The sequence below is a fragment of the Ambystoma mexicanum genome, chromosome 2q, assembly GCF_040938575.1.
Source record: "Ambystoma mexicanum isolate Mex_15411 chromosome 2q, UKY_AmexF1_1, whole genome shotgun sequence".
NCBI lineage: Eukaryota > Metazoa > Chordata > Amphibia > Caudata > Ambystomatidae > Ambystoma > Ambystoma mexicanum.
Genome location: NC_090924.1, coordinates 946,353,913 through 946,379,804, shown reverse-complemented (window position 1 = coordinate 946,379,804; position 25,892 = coordinate 946,353,913). Strand labels below are relative to the sequence as shown.

Below are 25,892 nucleotides of genomic sequence, written 5' to 3'. Positions count from 1 at the left end.
CTCTCTACTATGTCTCCCTTTGTTATACAAACTATAGGACTATGTGACGATTTATATTTGGTTGGCACCCTTGTACCCCTCTGTAATATTCCACCTATGCAAGCTGCACGCAGGCTAACATCCGGGTACTTGTGGGCTGGTTATAACCATATCTTCCCACCAATTAACCTGTCATCTATCATCACTCTTGCAGTCTGCCAATCAATTAAGGCTTTGAACTTGGCCTTGGAAATGTTCTCTGTGCTTGGGAATATGATTTAAATACTATTAAATGATGAACCTCTGATGTCCTCAATGTTCTCACTCCTCATCCAAGACAGGAGTTTGTTCTTTTCACACGTTCTGTAACTACTGCATGGACATTCAGGTTCACAGTGGCCTTGACTTCTTGGTGCTGGGCCAACCAAGCCTCTCTTTGATAAACCTCTGAATGTTGATTGCTTTTCCAACTGCGACACTCTGAAAGCCTTTCTTTTCACTGGCTCTAGCTCTGCTAAAATGCGTTGTGGAATCATCCATAGTCCATACATTCCCATGCATATACGTTGCTGCATCGCCGCAATCTATTCACTACATAGCTAGCCTTTACGAATACTTCATCTGCTTGCGTTGCTGCATCTGTACAATTGTAAAATGACATTATATCTTCTTAATTATATCTGTAGCATGAACATCTTCATCTTGAGCCCAAAATGTTGCTCATCTTTAACACCTCCTCCTTTGTTTCTGTAGAATGTTTATATTCTTCAGCCTCTTCTTCTGAGTATGCCAGCTCTGCTCTGTATGATGTCACCAGGCTTCTCTTTTGCTCAGTTTTCACAATTCGTCCAGGATTTCATTCAAAAGGCCATAATATTGTCATGAATGCTTGTATGGCTTCTTCAATGGGAATCTTACTTCAAGATCCTTTTTGGTATCGGTATTTACACCGGTACTGCACGTGTCTCACACTCTGGCTCCCAACATATAGACAGCATGGGGGAGGAGCTTTGGGTGGGGGTACTTGGCTCCACCTCTACACCTTGAAGTGGAATAGAGCATCCTGTATTGTACATGAGTAGGAAGTTCTTCCCTAGAGAAAATAACTATACTACAATTGAATTGTAGGCTTTTTTAGCCATAAAGTTGACTGTCGAATATTTGAAATACTAACTTTCTGGCCGGAAGATCCAATTGGTCACTGACCCCTCAACCCTTACGTGGATGAGCCTTCAAAATGATACAAACCCCAGAATTAAGTGCTGGTTTCTTGATCACCAACCATATTGCTTTCTTGTGGAACACCATAAAGGTAAATGCTTTCTGTCATGTTTTCTACTGGGAGATGGAGAAACTAGCGGCATAAGGGGAAAGGTAGGTGATGAATCTGAGGATGTCATCCCTTCTCGCCTAAGGGGAGACCTTTCCCATGGGACCAGGGTGGTGCATCCACAGTACAATAGTCCCCCTGGGGGTGGTACACATGGGGAGGATAAAATGGGAGAGGAAGCTCCTTACGGGGTTAGGGACGCCCCTTCCCTGAGAATACAGTATAATACCGCTTTATCGCAAACCCCCTCTTTCCTGAAGACCAACCCTTCTTTCCTATCTTCAAATAGGGCCAACATTCTTTTTTGTACAGTCAGGCAAATTAATTCCTCAGACCTGACTACAATAGCAGGGGATGCTATTGGCTTTCTCTGTAAAGATTGTATAAGTATTGTGAAGCAAAAGATGACCAGGAGGATGCAGATCACTCCAGAGAACCAGAGTGATCATTCTAGTCTTCTGCAATATTTGATTGGTACAAAACAACCCAACAGGGAAGTGTGGGAGTTCATGTCAGCTACGATACCGAAGGAGAGCTAACCTACAGGGAGGGTTCAGAGCAGCTGGCAACAGTGGAGCAGCCGTGACAACTGTACTGGCAAGTGTGAGGGGTCATAAATGTGAGGCAGGCAACTTTTTACTGACATGCCATTTCATCAACTCAGAGGGGTTTAATAACCGACTCACTATCCCTAACGTGATGGGGATTTCCCTGCCTATCAGAATATGCTAAAGGAAGCACCCTAACACAAGGATTATGTCCCTCACACTTGCACATACAACACACTTAACAAGGTGATGTATGGCAATTCAAATATAACAAAATAACAGTTATGTTCAAAAACTGATAACTGGTTTTCCTTGTAACCTGGGTGAGTTCCCCTTCCACAGATTCAAACAGGATTTCAATCAACAGTTCAAAAAGAATAAGGAAATTCTGTCTTGCAACACAGTTCCAATAAAGTTCTTCTTGCTCCTGTAAATCTCTCACTTGGACTTGACCAACAGTTCAAGATATTAAACACCTCTTTTATATCTCCACTTGTGACAGAGAGTTCAACACAGCGTCTTCTCAGAAAACAAGGATACTTCCACAGTTCAACAAAAATTCCTTTGTCAGGATGATTCCACAACAGTTCACAATATATTTTAGTGCTTTTCCCACTTCTGCTTCAACACTTTTAACCACACCACAGTACTTCAGTAACTTCCACCTGGTCCACTCACTTGCCAGGTCCACTCACCTGCAAGGTCCTTGTCAAGGTGTACTCGCCTGCCAGGACTAATGAAACTACTAGCACTTCTGCAAGTACTTCTGTGACACAGCCTACTTCAAAAAACTTGTAAAGTTTCTTGACTTTCCACAATATAAGTTTTGACTACTTCTTCTAGGAAAACATAAAACACATTGGTGCTGTTTGTTCCACCTTTGTGGCAATCGCATGTGGCAGGTCACGCTCCTATCCTCCTTAATACTCTCTGCCAGAAGGGGAGATCTTCTGCCATTCTTGTTTTCCCACTCTTGTTTTAACCAAGTGCTGAAAATGTCTTTCTCTCACCCTTGTTCTTCTTTGCCTTAGACAATGCATGTTTAGGTCAATTCCCACTATTGCTTCTTTCTCACTCTGGCAATAGAATCTGCAAACAAATAGTTTCTCAGTTGCCCTCTCTTGGCTTTGGCAATGTTGGTTCTTATCAACTTGTTTTGTCATCTGTTTCTTGTGGCTTTCTGGTAGCATTGCCCTCTCTTGATTTGGGTGATTAGTCTGACCTTTATAAGCACATTGATACCTCTGCTTCCTGTGCTCACCGTTCTTATTCTGCCACATTATTGTTTGCGTATCAGCTCAGTTATCACAATAATTATTACTCTTCCACTTCCCTTCTTTTGCACCAATTGGTATTTAAAATATTGAGACCTGGCCAGTGGTTGATCGCAGAGTGTTCCGGGGTCACACTCTGCTGGTGCACTCACCGGGTATTGCATACGCTCGCTCTGCTGCCTTTGGGTCTTCTGCTTCTTCTGCTCTGCTCAGCATTGCTGACTACTTCTCTTTACTTTCTGAAGCCCACACCAGTCTGAAAAGGAGTGCTCCTCACTCCTGGGCCACTCTATTGCTCGCCTCCCACCGGGGCCCAACTCACAATGGGGAAAGCTTCTTAACTTCAAGCTTCCCGCAGCACAACCTTCAGGTGGAAGGCTTCAAATAGCAATGCTTCCAGCAGCAGACCTCTGCATTCAAGGTCTCTGAAGGTATAGACCATCTCAAAACTGGAATCCGTTCGGCAAATGATGGTGGCTCCGGCGTCTCTGCTCTCCCTCAGCTGCAACTGACATGTGGAGTTACTGCAATCACACCACCTCCCAATGCTTCTCTCTCTGGTCTGCACCTGTGGGGGCCTTTCATGCAATCTGCTGATCCTTCTTGCCCGGCTAACTATTGCCTTATCACTATCAACCCTTTCTTGGGCAAACTCATGGAGAAGCTGGTCATCCCCCAACTGACCCTCCACACTGAAATGGATGGCTGCCTCCATGACCAAGAGTCTGGTTTCAGGGCATCCAGAAGCACGGAAACTGCTCTCCTGAACACCCATGAAGACCTGCTCTCTAACCTGGACTCTAACACTCCCTCTAACACTCCCTCCATCCTCTGCCAACAATCTCTGCCTTAATGCCAGTAAGACAGAAATTCTTCTCATTGGGGTGACTGCTCCTTGTCCCTCCCCCACCCCACTCTCTGGACACCCTCCTTGGGATGCCTCCCCTAACCACCTGCGAGGCAAAAAAAACCTTGGGGTTATCTTTGACTCCTCTCTCTCCTTCTCTCCACACATCACAGAACTTGCCAAGAAGTCCAAACTTCAGCTCCACCTTCTGAGAGTCATTCTACCTTTCCTTACCTTCCCAAGAAGCTCAACTTCTCCAGAGGCCTGGTTCTCTCTAGGCTGGACTACTGCAACAGCCTCTTCCTCAATCTGCCTCTTTACTTCCTGCGTCCCATCAACTAATTCAAAATTGGACTGCAAGACCTATTCTTGGTCTCAAGCTCTGGGGCTGCATCTCTCCAGCCATAACATCTCTTCACTGGCTCCCACTGACTGCGAGGATCAAATTCAAGACCTTTTGCATCATCCACAAGGCTGTCTGAGACCTGGGTCCTCTCTACATCCAGCTTTCCCTCTATAAATTCATCCCTGCCAGAGTTGTTCGGTCTTCTGGCCCAAACGCTCTGTTGGTCAAACGTTTCTACAAGCAGAGCCTGGGAGGTAGATCCCTTTCCTCAGCAGGTTCCTCCCTCTGGAACAGCCTCCCTTCCCCTCTCAGACTTGAGCCGGATCTTCTTAAGTTCCGGAAACATCTCAAGACTTTGCTTTTCTCTTCTTCCTTCCCTCTCCCCTCCCCTACTAACACCACTCTGCTGCTGCAACTGGGGCCTGGTCCCTTCTGAATCGTACTGGGGCCAGATAACCCCCCTACCAGTCACCCAAGCATCCCTGTCAGCACTTGCCCTCGGGCATCTTTTCCCTGACTAGCCCAACCTGGTCCACCCTGTCCATCGCACTTACCCTCCCTTCCACCTCTTTCATCTGGCACTGGATGTCTTGCCACCCCCTAGCACTTGCTCACCCCCCCTTTTTTGGGTACTCTCTCCAGCACTTCTCCCTCTCCCCCACACTTATCACCTTTATCTTGCACTTGCACGGTAGGATTGTCACACGACCAGTGTAACTGTTATTGCTGTTTTTGCAGTTTTCTTTCATAGTTCCCCGCTACCTCCCTGTTTGTCTTGTGGTGCCTGGAAACACTTGTGCATAGGCACCATACAAATGTACAATAAATAAAATAAAATGCCTTCCAGTCTCCCTCAGGTGTGGGTCATTAACCCTATTAGCCTGCAACTTGCAGTGCAGTACCTCTGCATCCCTCTTCTTCATCCCTGTACTTTGGGCATTGTGGGACTTGAAGTCCCAAATGTTCAAATCAACCTTTTCCACAGTTTAAATTGTATAATAAGCCATTATTATGGCAGGGTCTCTTGGAAAGTTATTAAAGGTAGCTTCCCATTCCTCCCAACCTGCTTCCCCCTCATGTGATCATTCAGCAGAACACCATCCCCAAGGTCAGGATCAGAAAGTGTCTGCCTTTCTCTGGCCACATGTGAAGGGTTCCAGTCCAGGTTTTCTGGGGGAATCTCCTCTGATTCATCACACAAGCCTGGTAGAGAAGGGGGTGATTCCATGCACGGAGGGCAATTTACACCAGTGGTAGTCCAGGAAGAATGGGTGGCACGAGCAGGTACCAGACTCAACCTCTGTTTGTCCCTGAACCAGAGAGCTGTAACACAGAGCGGAACCGCTTCGAGATGGACTCCATCGGCTGTTAAGCGACAAACAGCAAAAGCCATGTCTCCAAGTACTGCTTGAGCCTCACAGAAGAGCACAGTTTCTAGGGAAATGTGCACCAAGAGAAAGGGTATGCAGGCATCCCAAGAAGTCCTGGGAAGCTGAAGGAGAAGTGTGCAAAGCATTTAAGAAGAGTCATCGGACCCTTAAAGCAGCGTGCAAGTCTATAATCTGCACGGCCAGGAGTAATATCGCATGAGAGGGTCTGTGACCTTGAAAATAACTGAAAGATATAAAAGAGAACCAGAGGCTTGGCAGAAGAGGGAACCAAGCCATGGTGAATACATATTGCGAATCTGGGAACTGCACCCATATGAAAAGTGGGTCTGGGAACCTTAAGAGGGTAAAGACATTTCAAAGGGACACATATATGGCAGGAGAGAAAACCAAGACATGATGTTACAGCCTTGTGAGTGTGGGACCCAACCCCATATGAGGATTAAATAAGAGGTTTTGTGATGCTTCGATAAACAAACACGGTCCAGAAGAAAGTATATGTTTGTCAAGAGAATAAATCAACATTTTATGATATAGCTTTGAAAGTCTGGGACCGACACCCATATGAAGACCTGAAAATAAGAAGGTCTGAAAATCATAGAGTCAAAAAGACTATTGACTACTGGAAAGGAGAAGATAAGCTACTACTACTACTACTGTTTGCAGCCAGGGGAGAGGAGTCACAACTGTCAAACACTGGTTAAACACTGGTCATTGAAATAGTGTTTGTTAAGAAACTGAACATTTGTTTTCCTTTGAATACTTGAGAGCTTTGAAGTGGCAAGAACTGTCACTACTAGTTTACTTGAGGGTTTTGGAGGACTTGTTAGCTAGACATTAGCTCATTGTTTTAGTGTCAGAAGTAGGGTTTTGCGAACCAACACCGACAGACTATTTTTATTTGGACATTCTGACAATTTTACTTAGGGGGTAATTCATAGATTTCAGCGCAGAGGCAGCGCACGCGCGCAGCGCAGAGAGGGATCGTGCGCCAGCCGTGTGCGCTAAACAGCATTCTGTCACACTGCATATTCATGGAATTCCCAAGGCAAAAAGAGCCATTGCGCAGAGAACATCCCGCAGCGCCAGTTACGCCCCCAAGAACACCCCTCGCGCAAGGAAAAGCCATAAAATTTCCAATCCAGCGCAAAGGGCTGCGCTAACCCTGGACCAGCTTACAGGGCCGCTACACAGCAAACACTGAGCGGGGAACATGTATTCCTGGGGTGCGCTGGAATTATCACACGCGATTGGGCATGTGCGAGCAGGCTACGTGTATTTGGGGGGTACGCGGGGAGTTTCACATGCGGTAGGCCCTGTGCGGGCGTGGTACGTGAATTCCGGGGGTGCGCGGGAAGTTTCACACGCGATTGGCCCTGTGCGAGAGGGGTACGTGTATTACTGGGGTTCGTGGGGAGTTTCACACGCGATTGGGCCTGTGCGAGAAGGCTATGTGTATTTGGGGGGTACGCGGGGAGTTTCACACGCGGTAGGCTCTGTGCGAGTGGGGTACGTGGATTTCGGGGGTGCACAGGAAGTTTCACACGCGATTGGCCCTGTGCGTGCCGGGTACATGTATTTCGGGGGTGCGCGGGAAGTTTCACACGTGATTGGCCCTGTCGAGCGGGGTACGTGCATTACAGGGGTGCGCGGGAAGTTTCACACGCGATTGGCCCTGTGTGAGCGGGGTATGTGTTTTTCGGGGGTGCGTGGGAAGTTTCACACACGATTGCCCCTGTGCGAGCGGGGTATGTGTATTTCAGGGGTGCGCAGGAAGTTTCACACGTGATTGGCCTTGTGCGAGAGGGGTACGTGTATTTCGGGGGTGCGCGGGAAGTTTCACACGTGATTGGCCCTGTGCGAGCAGGGTACGTGTATTTCGGGGGTGCGCAGGAAGTTCCACACGCAATTTCGCTGTCAGAGCGGAGTACGTGTATCCAGTGGGGTGCGCGGGGAGTCCCACACATGAATTGGCAGTGTGGGTCCTCCCAGGTGTGTCCTCTACCCCCTCCATGGGCCCTGCAGGCAGCCCACAACACAGGGGACTACCCTGCAACCCTGGTCATGTCCCGCAGGCAGCCCATCCACTATGGGCATGCCTCCCAGCTAGGCCACATGTCACCTTGCACTAGTGATCACCAACTCGTGTCCCCCTGCACCCCCACCCCCAGCAGTGAGGGGCATCTGCCAGCAGGCCCCCACTCATGTCCCCCTGCACCCCCACCAAAGTCAACTATGTACATCAACATATGTCTGTCACACACACACACTGGTTAGCATTGATTGCGTAAACCCACAATTTCACATTCATGAACACAATTAGCGAATCACACACATGGAAGTAAAATATCAAAATGTATTATGGACAAAAATAAAGCAATGAAATGAAAGCATAAAAAAATAGCAAACATGAAATGAAAAGCATGTCCAAAGATGAGTAAATGAAAAGTATAACCAATCCAAAGAAATCCAAAAGAAAAATAGTCCAAACTCTCCCTCCACCAAAGCAAATCCAAAGGAAACGTTAAAAGAAAAAACCATTAATTCATGGTGAAATCCAAAGAAAAAGTTCAAATTAATCCATTGTCCAACTATGTACAATACATTGTCAAAAAGAAAAATCCATTAATCCATGTTCAAATCCAAATGAAAAGTTAAAATAAATCCATTGTCCAACTATGTACAATCCATTGTCAAGGGTCCATGGGCCCAACGAAAGAAATGAAACCTACCTAAGAAACTACCTAAGAAAAAAACTATATACAAATGTGTGGGGCATAGTCCAATCACCCCAAATCAAAGGAACATTAAAATGAAACCTAACACTAAAAACTATTTACAATGGCAGTGGGCTAGTCTGACAGCTCACTTTTCGATGTCCCAGGCCAGGGCATCATCAAACTCCCGCTCAATGTCCTGGAGGCGGTCCTCTTCCATGGCCCCGAGGGTTCGCAGGGACGATGACATGTTGACCTCCAACTCCCTGCGAATTGCCTCGAGGCACTCGGCCCGCCTCAGTGCCCTCTGCATGGAGTTCTCCGCCCTGACCATTGTGAACCGTGCCTCTTCCGCCCGCTGCCGCTCCACATCTATGGCGTGGCCCAACCGCTGCCTCATGGAAGACACTTGTAATCCTGGGTCCTCCTGCCCTCTGGCCGATGCCTGCCCCTCCGATGTCGATGGCCTCGAGCCATCATGGCTCCCACCTTGTTGCTGCTGTGCCTGTGCCCCTGCTCTTGCTGCCTGCACATCCTCCTCTGGCTGGGGTGCAGTTGTCCTGGCCGCTGGGTCAGAGGCAGTTCCGCAGGGTAGCCAGGTGATACATGGGTGGGAAGATGGCATGGAGGACGACTGGCATGTAGGGTGTTCAGGTGAGGAGGGGGTCGGAACAAGGTCCAGCAAACGGAGGAATCCAGCCCTGGGGACCAGTCCCAGTAGATCAACGCGGTCAATGAGGCATTCGAGATGACGTGCAGTGTCTTCACGAAAACACTGCAGGTCACCTCGCATGCCCCGTTGATGCAACACCATCCTACTCAGGACAGGCTCAACCCGGTCCCGGATAGCCACGTCTGCAGGGAGAGGAAGGCCAGTTGTTGTAAGCGGATCCCCACCCTGAAAACGGGTCTGGACGTAGGCTTCCCTGCTGGTGCGGGATGATGCAGTCACAGGATCGGGGACAGGATTACACACAGGCACCTCCGCGGTGGCCTGTGCTGCCTCCTGTCCCTGCCCCTGCACTTCACCACTAGCACCAGTGGAATCCCCACCTCCAGACCCCGTGTGTGTCCCTTCAACGGCCTCCTCCTCCACCAAACCCCCCACCAACCTGGATGACTCCATGCCATCTTCCTCCGCCGGACCCTGTGGGGTCTCAGCTGCCCCTTCTGCTGCCGAGGAGTCCACCTCCAACCTCCTCCTCTTGGACCTACCCTCGGCAGCTGCGGCCTGGGATACGGCACCAGATTCCTCACTCCCCGACAAGATGGCAACCTGGGAGGGGAGCCGGGCCTTGCGTCTCCGGCAGGTGGTGCGATCCCTGCCGCTCTGCTCCACAGCACCCTCTCCGCCCTCTTCATCAGTTGACGCTGCAGACAGGGAGAGAAACACAGGCATCAGGGCACTGGACAATGGACTGATACACACATGACAGTTGTACATGAGTGTCAGTGTCAGACTTCAGACATGGCATCCCACTCCCCAACACACATGTCATTTCAACTCACACACATGAGCAATTCAACAGCATTATTCCACCAGGCAGCACCATTCATACACAAACAACAGCACAAGCAGCCAAAGGTGAGCCTGATGTCACATGAAACACGGGGAGTGCACAACACATGCACACAGGCCACCACACTTACATACATGTGTACATCTCCACCAACTGTCGCAGTGATGAGATCGCCATCCATGTCACATCTGCCATTCAGCCTTCTACATGTCATTGTCACATGCATCCATGTTGCATCACAGTTGCACACTTGTCAAGTGCACACACATGCACATGTACACAGTGCAGATACATGCAGCTGGAACCACCATCCATGTGTGACACCACAGCCATGCCAACGTACATACACAGTAATTCAAACATGTGTGCTCCCACACGTGCATTTGGCCTGCATGCTTATCAACACATACACCATCGCATGTGTCAGCCTCACGCCCCTGGACCAAAAAAGGAGGTAGAACTGCTACTGCCAAGGTTCAACACCAATTTATGTCACTGAATGAAGCAAAACATATCATTTGAATTGGGGAACCTGGTGTGCTAGTACTAATGGATTAAATCCCTAAATTCATAACCCATAAATTGTCTAGAAGGGAAAAGGAAACTCACACACATCAAAGACTGTGGATATACATAGTTTGTATTAAAACAAAAACATCAAAAAGCAATTGTGGCAAAAACATCAAAAAGCAATTGTGAAAACATACATCAAGCAGAATTCAATGTTTCAAAACACAAATAAATGGTGAAATCAAAATTTCAAATCGTCTTCCATACATAATTTGTTTGAAATGTACGGCATAACCCGTGAGGGAAAGGTACATAATTCACTTGAAATGCAAAACATAACCCATAAATGAAACATGTGGAAATCATAAGCGGCAGTAACTTGGCGTTCTAGTGGGTCTGTGGTCATCCGGGTCCTAAAGTGGGTTATCTACGGAAAGAATCTAATCTTGCAGGTGCCAACGTGGCAGGGGGAATGTGGCCAGTATTAGATGTTGAATTCTAGCCAGCAAAACATGGTTTAAAATTATATAAACAATATATAATCATGAGACCCCAAAGATATGGGTTTATATAGCCCCCTTGCACATAGTACACGTTTCGGCAGTAAAATCATCCAACTTGAGAATACATCAGAGGAATGTGTATTATTATACGAAAACCGCCTTCATCAGGGCAGATGGGTGGCTCCTGTAGCAAGAAAACCAAGAAAGAAAAGAAAAAAAGAAGACAAGGAAAAATAAGTATGTAATTCTTATTGGTCAGAAACTGAATCCTTTCTGGACATAATTGTGTTAATTAGTAACAACAAACATATGTTATCAAGGTGTCTAAACTTGACTTAGATAAATATAGGGCTGGAAAAAGGGAAAAAAAGGGGGTGGAACTAAATGCACCTATAGATTGGGCGTGGTGGGGGTAGAGAATGCCTAACTCACCACTGTAGCCTTGTAATGAATCTCACTATGGGGCAGGCTCTCCGAATGGGTCCAACCAGTCAACCTGCACGATTGTTGCGGGTAAGGAGAATGTGCGGCACGGTCCCAACGCAGGCAGCTCAGGAACAGCGTGCTCTGAAAGAAAGTTGAAGAGGTTTGTATTTAAGAAAATTCTAGTGAGACTGCGTGCTGCGCACATGAAAAATTGGTGCAAGTTAAACAAAGGGAACATTTTGAATTTGTTTAAAAGTATGTGCCCACCGGGACTGTGTGGGAAGCTGTAGGGGGTTGTCTGGAGTATCCATGCATGATGTGCAAATTGAGTAGGCAAACAGCGAGGTATCTGGGCTTTTGCTTGGGTGGCTCCCTGAGTTTAGTGGTAGGAGAAAGGTTTGAGGAGTCCGAGCATGTCTTGGGTGATGGCGACTAGTACCTGGATGTTCCTATACATACGGGAGACAGTAAAGGAGACAGGACCTTCATTGAAGGAATTGAAAAGAGGCTAATGGTGAACGTGTCACCAAGCGCAGGCTGAGAGCCCCTCACGCCCCTGTACATACACATCCATACATGGCCCTACAAAAACACATGTGCAACCTGCACACTACTGGCACACCACAACACGCACAGCGTCCAATCAGTATGCATGTACACTTACTGCTCGACTCCAGGTGGGTCTGCCTCTCAAGGACCTGGACGTCGAGCGCTGGGCGCGTGTGGGTTTCAGGACCCTCATTTGGTGGTCCGACAGATGGGCCCAGCGCCCCTTGGCATCCGCTGCCTTCAAGAGGCGCTGGGCCTTGTCGAGGGTCCTGGACCTGAAGTCCTCCCAGCGCTTCCGGGCATGTTTGATGTCGCGGCCTGTCACCCCCTCCGCGTTGATGGCAGTCACGATGTCCATCCAGATCCTGGTCCGTCCTTCATTGTCGGCACACAAACTTCCAAAGAGGGCATCATACTGCCCCAGGACTTGCTCCACCAGGACACCAACTTCCCTGGCACTGAAGCTGGTGGCCCTCTGCCTCTCTGGCTGGGGGTTGCCAGTGGTGTCAGATGGTGTTGTGCCCGACATGGCAACCCCAGAGGCAGGTGTGGGTGGGCAACTGGGTCCTGGGGCTGTGCTGTGGAGCGATGGTATACCAGTTGGGAGTCTTCAGTTCCAGCAGGGGTGGTCACAGCAACTGCACCCCTGGCTGACATGCAGGCAGCATATAGCAGGGCACGTGGGCAGCAGCAGATGGCAGGTGGGAGTTTTCTCGGGGCTCTGGGGGGCAGGAAAATAGCCTTTTGGGCAGGAGCGTGATCTTCCCTGTGTATTCGCGTGGCTAGCTTGATACGGAGTGATTTGGCACGTGAAAAAATTGCACGTCAGCGTGTAATTCGAGGAAAGTCCCTTAGCGCGTAAGTGCATCAGTGACGTTAGGCGCGCAGGCGTTGCCCACAACACGGGTGCATAGTGAATCAGCACGTGCGAAAACTGCACGTCACCATGCTATTGGAGGAAAGGGCCTTAGCGCGTAAGCGCGTAAGTGACGTTTCACGTTTGGGCTGGCTTAAAAGATACGAGTATCACGCTTTTTCCTTGTATGTGCTTTTTGTGGAGAGCAAGCGGGTGTATCTTGTACTTCTTGTCGGTTCACACGTGATTACTTCACAACATTTCCAGTTCGTACTCCCTGTTTCCTCAGACTGCGTTCTTTTCTTCTTTTGGCGGGGGTGTTGCACACATGTGTTTTCCAACTGTGTTTGCCCTCGTGTGTCGTGTACCCCTTCATAGGTCATTGTAGGCTGCGTGTAATACGCGTACGCTTATTTTTGTGTTTCTGGGTGCCACAGCGTAGTGCAGGTTTATTTTTCCACGCACGTGGTCTACCAGGGGTTGCGTGCACGTGTGCTTTTGTTTTTGGGGTGCCTGTGCATTGCGTGACCCGTCATCTTCCCCCAGGGGTCACATACAGCCTTGCTAGAGCACTAGGGTACGAATTCCATCTAGTACCCTACCCCTTTCACCCCAATTGCCCAGGACAATTGTTTACTGCAACTCCCATACGCACAACAACATCAGTGCCATGGTTGGGAGGCGACCAAGCAGTAAGGGAGGCAAAGGTGGCCGACCTCCAAAAGGTGGGCGTGGTGGGCACAGTAGGGGACGTGGCCAGCATTTTCAGGGTGCCCCTAGACCCCCTTGTGTGGAGGACCAATCAGGGTCACCCATGCCCCCCCCATGGTTGTGGGAAACATAGCTGACACCATCCCAGCTCAGCCCTTGTTGGACCGGCCCATTTTGGCACCTGAACCGGCACAGGCTTCCAGGTCAGCAAGTCTAAGCCACGTGTGGCGGTGCAAGTTGCTGTCACCAGGCCATGTGGATCTGTGGCAGCAATGTCATCAGCTGCCCAAAGTAGGCAGGGTGGGGAGGCTGCAGGGGCAGCTGCAGCTCTATCCATCCCAGCTCTGAATCTCCCAGCCGGGACAGTGTCGGTCCAGGTCCATCAAACCGACGTTGGCCCTGCCAACGTCACCCTGCAGCCAATGCCTGCACCAAGACATATGGTCATTGTGCATTCACACACTTCTAGTACCCAGTCCACCTGCACTTCTGCCCCTACTGACCAGAGCGGCGCAAGCCACTCTGGATCCGCACGACCTTTGAAAAAGAATGGAATGACCTGAAACACAGAGCAAAGAACAAGCTGGCCTCGAATCTTGCCTCTACTCTGGTGACTGGTGGTGGGTCTCCACCAGAGGACAACCAACTCACTGAACATGAGTCTGTTGCTGGAACCTTCGTCACAGAGGAACAGATCCAGGGCATGGGAGACCTACCAGATTACGACGCATTGTCCGGTGAGTGCCCATGCATGTGTGTGTAATCCATGTGTATGTTGTTTGGGTGAGGGGTTCTGATTGAGTGCCAGGTGAGGGTGTGTACTCCTGAGTGGTATGTCACCCATGTGCTTCCTCCAAAACATTCACCGGCCTTGGATTTGGGTATGACAGTATCCCTTCCCACAGTAGCCAATTAGCGCCACATTAATGCAGTTGCCCTTGAACGGTCATCTTGCAACAATATTGTTCTGAATTTTTCAGTGTTCATTCAGGCTGATTGTTTCAATTCTCCCATTTTTGCAACACATTTTTCAGCCCTAATGCCACATATGTGACATGCTTCTGTCATTGATTATACCCCACATTGGCCCACATTTGTTACCTTGTTATGTGAATGATTAGACCATTCAGGCTGATTGAGTATTGGCCTGCTCACATTAATTTTTGGGGCCTGTTTGAATGTGGAACATGACAGTTGTTTCCTGTCATGTTGAAGTGACCAACCATTGATGTGTACATCTGCCTGCGATCACTGTATTATTGTACACTGGATGTGTTGCAGTGTGTGGCACATGCATATTTTGTCACACTATTTAGAATTTTTCATCTCATCATGTTCATCTCACATGGATGGGTGACAGTACTCATTCACTGATATATGGCTGTACTTGTCAAATGTACCATGGCTAGGCTACATGCCATCTGTGTGCTGGCATGTGCCATGTATGTGTATTGGACATGCCCCTCACAGGCTAATGTGTGATGCCAGTGCTACCCAGCATGCAGCAAATGTGTTGCTTTTCCATCTTGGTGTCGTCAGTGTCTGCTTTTTGCCTCCCCTTCCAACTCATTGACAGTGCATGCATGCCAGGGTTATTGTCATGTGGGACATGTGTAAATCATGTACTGGATCTCTGGCTTGTCAGGCCTATGTGTGTGCTATGGTACTCATGCCTGTTTCCATTTGTTGTCTTTCATGTTTTTGCAGGTGATGACGCACTTGATGCTGTTGAGGTTGAGGAGATGGTGCAGACCCAGGAGAAATCTCAGACACGACCGGGCACCAGTGAAAGACGTGGTATGGTGGTTGGTGAAAACCCAATCTTACTGCAGACCATACTGTCGAGGGGTGTCTCTGGGTGCACCTCCCCAGACCTCTATTCAGGTGCTGAATCAGATGATGAGATTTATGTGCTGTCGCAGGTAAGTGTTTCTGACAGGGATTCTGTTCTGTCCAACCCACCTGCACCAGGGGTAGAACCCTTTATGATGATGTCAGTGTTGGTAAGTCCGCCTTTGGCGGTTACGGATGCAGGGTCACAATCCACAACATCTGATCCCGTTCCTGGGCCAGCAGATCAGAGGGGGAATGCAGTCCTGCAGCCTCAGGCAGTGCCAGCATAGCAAGGTGCAGATCCCCTTGCCCCGAACAGGTGTGGTGCTTGCCGACGCGGTGGCCGTACGCCACCAGGCAAAACGGTATGGGAAAACCCCATGTACGGTATGGCAGCCCAACAGGGAGCATCGGTTGAAATGATGGCTCAGGCAATGGAGAGGGTGGCCACTTCCATTCTCCCCCCTGAAAGGCAGATGGAGCAACAACAGCAGGCAACAGACTCCATTTGCCAATCACACAGGGAAGACATGTTGGCGTCCAACAGGGACCGACGGGCGGCACTGGAGACTCTGCAGGAAGCCATTTCTGTAGAGTCACAGAGCCACAGGGAAGCCCTGAGGTTAGAACTCCAGTTCCTCAGGCAGACTCTAAGTGAACTTGAGGCTTCCCGAAATGTAAGGTCAGAACAGCAGCTGGAGCAGCTCACATGTTCACTCTCAGCTGAGCTGCAGGCAACTCGGGAGGAGATCCGGGCATCACGCGAGGCCATGCGTGCAGAAATGTAGGCAACAGGTGAGGTGCTGCATGGGGATCTCCGCACTATCATCCTCCAGAATCAAACATTCAACACCCGCATGCTTGCTGCCATGGAGGACCATACCAGGGCTTTGCGTGGGCTGCCTCCCATAGCACCACCACCTCCTGATGCAGAAGTAGAGGGTGAAGAGAGCGACAGCAGCAGTTCTCCCACAATAGCGTAGCCATGTAGGCCATGAGCCCATGGAGGAATTCTTTCTTTCACAACATCCACGCAGGTGGGTGTTGGTGTGCACCCTGTCCTCGTACCTCCTGGGTGGCCTCCCCCCAGTGCCCATATGGCCATTTTTTATTTTTTTCATTTTTACAGTGTGTTGCCTTGTGTGGCTCCCGTGGGCATCCACTGTGTATTCCAGCTGGGCACATGCAGGCTTGTCCTGTCTTTGGGTTAGATGCTTGGGTTCCAGACACACACACCCCTCCTGCTTGCCTTTCCATGGGCTTGCAAAGGGTGTGACCAAGTGACAGTGACTTACACAGTGATATTGGGCTCCCATGAGCTGTGTGGGCAGTCTGTAGTCAAAACTGTGTGTATATCCCTAGTGGGGATTGTTGTTGTATTGAACACTGCATGGTGTATTGATATGTGCTTGTGCATCCATGTCTTCCTCCTTATTCACAGGTACCTTCTTCATGTCTTTACAAGGCCGTCTCCATTGCGGATGCAGTTCATGTTGTATGCAGTAGACTGACACATTTGCCTGACTTCAACACTCTGCAGTTGGAAGGGGTGGATGTGCTGGCTTATTCAGGTTGTAAAACTTGCACTACTTTGATTTGGTACTGTCATATTTTGGCAATGTGTCATCCTGTGTTGCTGTATTGTGTTGCTGGTAAGTATTTGGTCATGTGTCCTGTTTATTGATTACTGGGAGCATATTGTCTGTGGACTGTTTCCATTTGGGACAGTGCACTTTGTGACACTTGTGTCATGTGTTGTGCATTCCTTTGTTTGCTTTCACATTTCATGACATGCCATGGTGTGTTGGGTAGCGGAGATGGGGAGGGGTTGGGTGACATGGTGCTGTTTTCATGTTCTAGTTTGCAAGGGGGTAGTCATTCATGCAGCATAAATGTGTGTCTTTTTGTGACACAGCATTGGTTGTCTTTCGGTAGGTAGGGATGCACACAATGTAACACTTCCAGGTGACCAATCTCAGGCTGATATGGTTGTGACAGTTGACTGTTCCTTATGTCATCATCATTGATTGTCAGCTGGTATGTGCCAGGGCTGTGTGCACTCCACAGGGGTGTGATTTTAGGTGAAGCAATTAGCCACCAGCTGCGTATGGGCTGCCTCACCACGTGCCCTTTCCCCTCCCATGTGCAGCGGACGTGCATGTGGTTGGAGATGTGGGGGCACCACCATGTCCACCGGCAGGCTGCAACGTTGTGCAGGATACATGCTGCCACTATGATCCTGCACACTACTGGGGGCGCGTATAGCAGCTGCCCACCAGAGCGGTCAAGGGAGTGAAAGCGTGACTTGAGCACTCCGAATGTGCGCTCCACTATGCCCGGGTTGCAATATGGGCTGTGTTGTATCTTACCTCGGGTGGTGTGGTGGGGTTCCAAATTGGCGTCATCATGTGGGTCCTCAGAGGGTAGGCACTGTCCCCTGGGGAGGTGATGATGGGTATCATTAGTGGGGTTGTGACATTACTCAGTATCTGACATGCATGCATGTGCGGAGGCATTTATACTCACCAAGCAGCCATGTGTCACCATGCCTCCCAGCTTCTCGATCCCGGTTTAGGGTTGACATTCTGTAAATGAAACTGTCATGGGTGGACCCTGGATAGTTGGCATATACTGAGGTGATGATTCCCTTGGCATCACATAGTACCTGCACGTTGATGGAATGCCAGTGCTTATGGTTTCTATAGATGTGCTCAGTTGCCCTTGGAGGACGTAGTGCCACATGGGTGCAATCAATGGCACCTAGCACTTTGGGGAAGTGTGCCACCCGTAAAAATCCTGGACGGCAGCCTGCCATCTGCAGGTGTTCTGAGCAGGTATATGTGCCTGCGGACTGATGGGCGTGCAGTCATGATGGCCAACACTTGGTGAAGGCAGCGTGACTGCGTGGCCTGTGACACCCCCCCCCCCACTATGGCACTTGTCCGCTGAAATGAACCAGTGGCCAAGAAGTGCAGTACATTGAGCACCTTTTCCAAGGGGCACAGTGCTTGGGAGCACAGGGTGGGTGATGTGAGGTCATCCTCCCACTCAATCACCAGGTTGAGTATTATGTGAGGTGGAAACCTCTACCTCCGATACACCTGGTCATCAGGCATCCCAAAAAGGCTGGTCCTGTTTGTAAAGATTCTGGCCCTGACTATCCTCCTCCTCCTGCGGTGTCCCACGACCACTGCTGCAAGGAACAGTATATTCATCGTATCGTCTGAGCTTGTTTGTTGTTTGCGCGTACTTTTATGCTGCACGGGTCTGCGTACACCTGCTTCCTGCTGGTGTACGTGTTTCCGGATTAGCGCGTCTTTTTTGGCGCACGCGTTTCCCCTGTTCGATTCCATGAATACGTGTTGTAGGCGTGCGTGAGGGTGTTCCGCGCATTTGCCTTCTGTACTTCCCCCGTAACGCCCACATTTTCACGCATTGTTCCCCATTCCGCGTGTTACGCCCCGTGTTCCGCCTACTTTTGTTGTGTGCGCCGCGCTATCTGCGCTTTCGCTGTGAGCGTAGTGCACGCTGTTTGATGACGTGTGCGCCCGCGTGCGCCACGCAGGATTTTAGCACACATCCCAGTATTTACACACGCATGGACTTCCATGAATCGATGTGCGTGGCTTTCGCACGCTTGTACTGCGATTTTTGCACTTGCGCTGCGATTCGCACGCTTTCACACGCTTGTGCGGAGATTCTCGGTGCACATTAATTCCATGAATCGGCCTGTTAGTTTTATAGAGGCAGGGAAACCCCTCTTGGTTTTAGAGATAGAAAAGGCGTTTCTCCAACTTCTTTATTTTTATGAATACAAGTTTGGAACCAAAACAATGCCACACTTGTGTCTGAGCCTTACTCCTGCACCATCACACCTCTTTCTCCCACTTTCCATGCACTGTTTTCTTTGGGGTTACTTGTACCCTCTGAAGACTCCCAACCATAGGCTCAGCCACCCAAAGACCTTTAGAGTCTTGGTTGCAGCCCTACGGTAGGGCACAGGCTTCCCTGTGTCTCTCTTTGGCTCGCTGGTGCTTTGGAGCTCTCTCTCTGCCATTTTGCAGAGGATCTGTGGCTTCTGAACCTTTTCAGCGTGGCGTTCCCAGCAGGATCGTGTGTTCTTGCTGTGCTGCGTAGCCAGTTGCTCTCCCCAGCCAGTCTCTCGGTTTTCGGTCTTCTCACCTTCAAGCGTTCCGGTCTCTTCTAGCTGTTCTCCGGAGTGTGCATCCGCCACCTTCTGGGTTCCTGGAGGGAGGATCTGCATCTTGGGTGAGTTTTATCAGTTTTTACGTCAGTATCTAGTTGATGACTAGATTGTTCATGCAAGTTCATCTGATAGATCCCTGCAGATCCACACCTCTTCGTCATCACAGTTTCTTGGCCTGGATCTTCATGATAGCTTCTTCTATTCTTCCTTATCTCAGTCCTTACTACTGTAGAAGTACATGGGATAGGACGTTAGAAATGGAGAGAGTGGGTGTCAAGGAGAGGTGTAGGTGTTAGGTGGATACTGCATTCTCCTACAAAAGTCATCACTGGTCTCAGTGGGGGTTTTCCCTCCAAGGAGATCCACCCACTGGGTACCACCCCCAGGGTTACTATTAAGTAGCAGCATCATCTCGGTGGCCTCATGGGAAGGGGCTCCCCATATGGAAGCAGTGACGACCTCCTGGGATGCATCACAGTTATGTTGCATGTCTAGCATCTACTATATTTTCCAGAAACCTTTCTTTTCACTGTTGTTCTGCATGTTGATCTTAATGAAGAAGACTTGGAGAAAGTGATAAATCCTTGATTTCCAATAGCCGAAGAAATGTCAAGGCTTAATATGAGGGTAGGCCAATATTTACAAATCATAGTCAACACATTGCATACGTTCCCGTTGAAGAGGAAGTAGCGCCTCACTGCTAAGCCTCAATGAACATATTCTAAACAATCTGAAAAACCTCAATATTGACCATTTCTGTAGAAAGAAAGTTTTCCAGCAGTGTATATTATGATATGATATATGATATGATATGATGTGGCATTTATAATGCGCCTCTACACAAGTGTTTCTAGGCACGAGAAGAGAAGGAGGGGGAAATAAGGGAGAACAATATAATGATCTCACTAGGCCTTGTGTCATTCAGATCGTGCAAATGCAGGGAAGAGGGAAGAGGAGAAGTGCTAGGGGTGAGGGGAAGGAGGAAGCGCAGTTAACTCAAAATTGCAGCCATGGGGTGGCTTGTAAGTGCAGAGAGAAGGTACTGTAGGGTTGCAAATACAGACCCTTAAGTCCTTGGGAGCCCGGAGGCAGTGCGAGGGCAACTGGACATTTAGGAGACTGGGCACAAGTTTAGAGGGTGACCAGTCCACGGAGCAGTCAGGTGCATCAGCAGGGGAGAGGAAGAGAGAAAGCAGAAGCGAATAGGAAGGTCTTGAGTTGCTTCCGGAACCGGAGATGGTTCTGCTCAAGTTTGAGAGGGAGGCCCCAGCCGAGGAGATAGATCTGCCCCCAACTCTCTGCTTGGACACTCTTTGGTTTTGGAAGAGAAAGTTGGAGGTAGAGCAGTCCCAGGCCCCAGAAAACCTTGTGGACAATGCAGGGGAGCTTGAAGTTGATCCTTGCAGCCACGGGGAGCCAGTGAAGAGATTTCAGTACTGGAGAGATACGATGCCTGGGCTTCAAGCCAAGGACAAGTCTTGCAGTCCTGTTCTGGATAAGTTCTAAATGTCAAAGAGTAGAGGCAGGAAGATTTAGAAAGATGTGGTTGCACTAGACCAGTCTAGAGAACACCAGAGCTCTGGAGACAGTGAGCTTCTGGGTTAAAGTGAGAAAAGGAAGAATACCTCTGATGAGGTGCAGATGATAGTTTGACTTCATAGAGACGTCAGAGATGTGAGGACAGAAGGAGAGGGTGGAGTCGAAGAGAACACCAAGTTGCTTAGCCTCACAGGAAGGAGCAGGAAGAGAGCCCAGAGTGGGCGGCCAGAGAGAGAGAGAGAGAGATAAAAGGAGGGCCTGTCGCAATGAGTAGGATCTCAGTCTTACTGGCATTAAGGCAGAGATCATTGGTGGGCAACGAATATAGGCGCTTCAGGCCAAAATAGTATGAATAGGCCATGTGTGGTTTGAATTAGGGATCGGTTTTGTGTAGGCAGATACAGAGGAAGGAGTTTGCAGAGCAATTGAAGGGAGTGTCTTTAGTTGAGGAAGAGGTAGCAAAATAATAGGACTTAGTTGAGGGAATGATAGAAAATTGTTAAGAAGCCACCCTTTGTGGATTCTTACTAGCAGGGGAAGAGAGAACCCAAGCGAACACCTTGTATGGCATAAACATCCATGACATTGAAGAGGCTAACATCCCAGGCTCATTTTGAGGTCTGCAGGATATTATAATCAGTGGCTTTAACTGAGTGCAGAATATCCTAGAATTCTCTGGATGCATGAGGAGGTTATGTTCATTGACTATGTTAGAGAGGTTTTTGCCCAACCCCCTGGTGAGGACTGTAAGACCATCTGACCTTATGTTGGAACAGTGTGCCACACAAAAGTCAAGACCAGACTTTTCAATGGTAGCTGGAGCAGGGAAGTCAGGATTCGGACATTAACACGTGGACCATTGGACAGAGCATTGACCTTGTGGTTGTGACCACACAAAAGGTGACCTTCTCTACCAACCAATGTAGTTCCTAATCCTAAAGTAATCCCAGGGGACAGCAAGTGCATGCAATTCACACACAGTGTTTTTGTGTGTGCAAGCATTTGAGAGTAGAGACCAAAGGGAGTTGATATTTGGTAGAAGGTAAGGAAAGTGTTGGTGCTGGGGGTAGGCAGACAACTCATGTAGCTGGGATTTGTTGCTGCTGACAATGAGTCTAATACCCTTGCTGCCCTATGATTTTGCAAAATTGTGGATGCTATGTGTTTTACACATCCCATTGACCTTTGGGTGTCACGTTTCATCAGCAATTGCCTACATGTGAAGAGTATGATTGCTGTGGCACAGACAATCAGTGCACTTCACCCAGGATTACAGTGTAACCTTTGCACCATTTTCAGGTGCTCCAAAAGTTGTTACAGCACAACCTGAATGCTTGTGTTGCCACTCACTGGGATTGTTCTTTGCACAGGTCCAACTGGCTAATTCAACAATTCCATTCTACATTGATCATTGCAACAGTCGCAGTGACAGCAGAGACTAAGTAGGGGCGTTCTTTACAAATAGGTAGTGAAAGCTGCTTTCTGATGTCTGCTGTGCGATACAGACATTTGAGGAGTCCACCAAAAAAGTAAACCAACACAGTTCCACACAGTAGGTACTGCCATTGATGAGCCTTTGCAACATGATAAAGACCCATAATCTGCCTTGCTGAGTGGATGCAGAGTGGCTGATAAGGAATAGGCCCTCATTACGATACTGGCGCTAAACCATGGCGCTATTAGCACCATGGTTGGTGCCGGTATCGTAACGAGTCCGCCAATGTTCAATGGGGAAGTACCACCCCATTCCAAGGTTGGCGGGGCAGTAATTCCCGATTGAACATTGGCCCTTCCCCATTCCCATTTTTGCCCCATAGGGCTCAATGGGACTGGGGAAGGCGGTAAGTACAGTACCGCAAATTGCGGTGCCGTACTTACCTCGAGAGTCCCTTTGCGGGTCCCTACTTTAACGGCTGGTCTAGACAAGCCGTTCAGGTCGGGTCCCGCAAAGGGAACTCGTAGTAAGGCACTAAGTGTTTAATGGCGCTGCAGCCTTTTATGGCACCGTTAAACACTTAGCGCCAGGGTCCTAATGAGGGCCATAGTCTCTAAACCTGGCAGGGGAAGCGATTTATATCCTCAATGAAAGATAACACTGCATAACTCTTGTCATCATTTCTCAACCTCCTACCTTTCAGCCACATGGGAATTCCGAGCACCCAGCAGAATAAAACACAGTTAAAATGTGCAAAGATGTACTAATGGAGTGGTTGGAAATGAAATTACATTTTAAAAAGTTTCACAAAGAAACTGCAACAAATTATGTGCTCAACACACTACCAGAGATGTCAAAGTCAGTGTCTTCTTCATTGCTAGGAAGTACCTTGCTCTTGTTGTATAAAACTGTGACGCATCTTCTGTGAACACTAGTGATGATAGTGATGAGAGTGATAGGCTGGAGATAGAGAGGCTGTGACATACACTCCTTGTTCAATTGGGAATCCTTAATACAAGTGGGTTTTTAGGAACATACATTTGGTCTTCAGCAGCTGACATTCTGGGTGCATATATTCTTGATGCATCTCACATGAGGATGTATGATCATCCACTACAATGCTGTTTCGGTAAGTGGTGCACTGCCCAGCACCACTTGTGGGAGTTCCCATAGAATCCCTAACCTGCTCCTCTGCAAATGTAAAGTCTGAGTGAGTCTTTAGCGCACCAGTTCTATTGTATATGACAGCAGGATGCCCAGGACGCCACAATTAATGTTCATTAACATGAACCAGCTCTACATTGAGCAATCTAGAGGTTCATAGATATATATTTAACTCATCAAGGGCACATTCTATTTGTGGTCGTCCACCTGGTATAAATGGGATTGCTGGAGAAAGCAATATAGTTAGAGGAGGGCACATAGTGCCAACAGTGCCTATAGATGGAATTTACAAGGTTGGTCTTAAGCATCTTATTCTCATGTGTTCCACAAACAGACTAATGATGTTAGGATGGTTTTTATCAGCAAGTACCTTCGTGGAAAATATCCCTTGAACTCAGTTAGCTATGATGGAACACTAGAGTATTTGTTTAGTAATTCTTTTATAATATTCATGTTGATTAAATAACTGAGGAATGTTTGAAAAGTACTCACTATGGTCAGGACAATCAGATATTGAGCCATTTTAATTGACCAATTTTGTAAAAGGTTTCAAAGTATATTTATATGGGTTTTCCAATTGAAGGCATGCTAGTGCATTATCTGACAGATATGATATGATAGTTTATTTATATAGCGCCTATATACAATGGGCCTCATTACACGGTAGGCGGTATCCATGGCACTATTATCACCATGGTTGCCGCCGGTATTTTACCGTGTCCGCCTTGGTGGATGGCGGAATTACCGCCCTACTCCAAGGTGAGCGGGGGCGGTAATTCCCCATTCACCAAGGCACTTCCCCATTCCCATTTTTGCCCCCATAGGGCATAATGGGAATGGGGAAGGCGCTAATTACGGTACCGCAAGTTGCGGTACCGTAATTAGCTCCAAGGTCCCTTTGCGGCACCCTACTTTAACGGCTGATAAAACCAGCCGTTAAGGTCGGGTCCCGCAAAGGGAACTCGTAGTAAGGCGGTAAGGGTTTACTGGTACCGGTGTCCTTACCGGTACTGGTAAACCCTTACCGCCTAACGTGTAATGAGGCCCAATGTGTTTCAAAGCGCTTCAAGGTAAGGGAGGGAAAATACAATGGGCCTCATTACACAGTAGGCGGTAATCATGGCGCTACCAGCGCCATGGTTGCCGCCGTTATTTTACCGTGTCCGCCTTGGTGGATGGCGGAATTACCGCCCTACTCCAAGGTGAGCGGGGGCGGTAATTCCCCATTCACCAAGGCACTTCCCCATTCCCATTTTTGCCCCCGTAGGGCATAATGGGAATGGGGAAGGCGCTAATTACGGTACCGCAAGTTGCGGTACCGTAATTAGCTCCAAGGTCCCTTTGCGGCACTCTACTTTAACGGCTGGTAAAACCAGCCGTTAAAGTCGGGTCACGCAAAGGGAACTCGTAGGAAGGTGGTAAGGGTTTACCGGTACCGGTGCCCTCACCGGTACCAGGAAACCCTTACCGCCTAACGTGTAATGTGGCCCAATGACATTCTTACAGGCCATGAACAGTAAGGATGTGAAATTAACTATAGTACTCGGCCTGACGACATTTCAGATAGTGCAGGTGCTAAGACATAGATGAGGAATGGAGGGGTAGAGTGGGAAGGAAATGGAAACAGATGGGCAACTACCGTTCTAGGCCTGAAGACATTTCTGGTAGAGCCGAAAAAAAAGAAAAGGTGGGGGGAGGGGTGCAGAAAGGGAGGGGAGGAACAAAACAAGCGACTATCGCACTAGGCCTGATGACCTTTCATATAGTGCTGGGGAAGGGGACAAGTGAGGGCAGGGCGAGGAGACAGATGAGGTTGTTATCATAGTAGGTCCAGAGACAATTCTGATAGAGTAAGTGCATAGAAGAAAGTAAGGGGACGAGGGGAAGAGATAGGAAAAGGGAGAAAGGGAGAGGAGGAGAGAACACAGAGTGAGCAGTCAAAAGAGTGGCGAAGCAAGAGGGGAGCATGAATACAATTGCAGTAGTAACACATAATATTGCAAGCCAGGATACGAGACAATGATGGGAACAGCATGATTCAGGGCCAACCTCAGTACAAGATGCAAAGGAAGTCCAGCATGAGAGTTGAGAAAGAGTGATGCACCGTGAATCAATGAAGTCCATAAAAGTCAAATCCAGCATTGGCAACAAGACTGTGATGGTGAAACCAGAATGTATCAGGACAGACACCTGCAGACGTAGGCCGGAGA

The 25,892-nt window shown here is 48.7% G+C and overlaps 1 protein-coding gene across 1 annotated transcript in view; it reads left to right on the top strand.

The window, feature by feature from the left end:
* Positions 1-25,892, top strand: part of DNAH11 (dynein axonemal heavy chain 11) — a 4,227,155-nt gene that overhangs the window by 2,416,287 nt on the left and 1,784,976 nt on the right. The window lies entirely within an intron of this gene.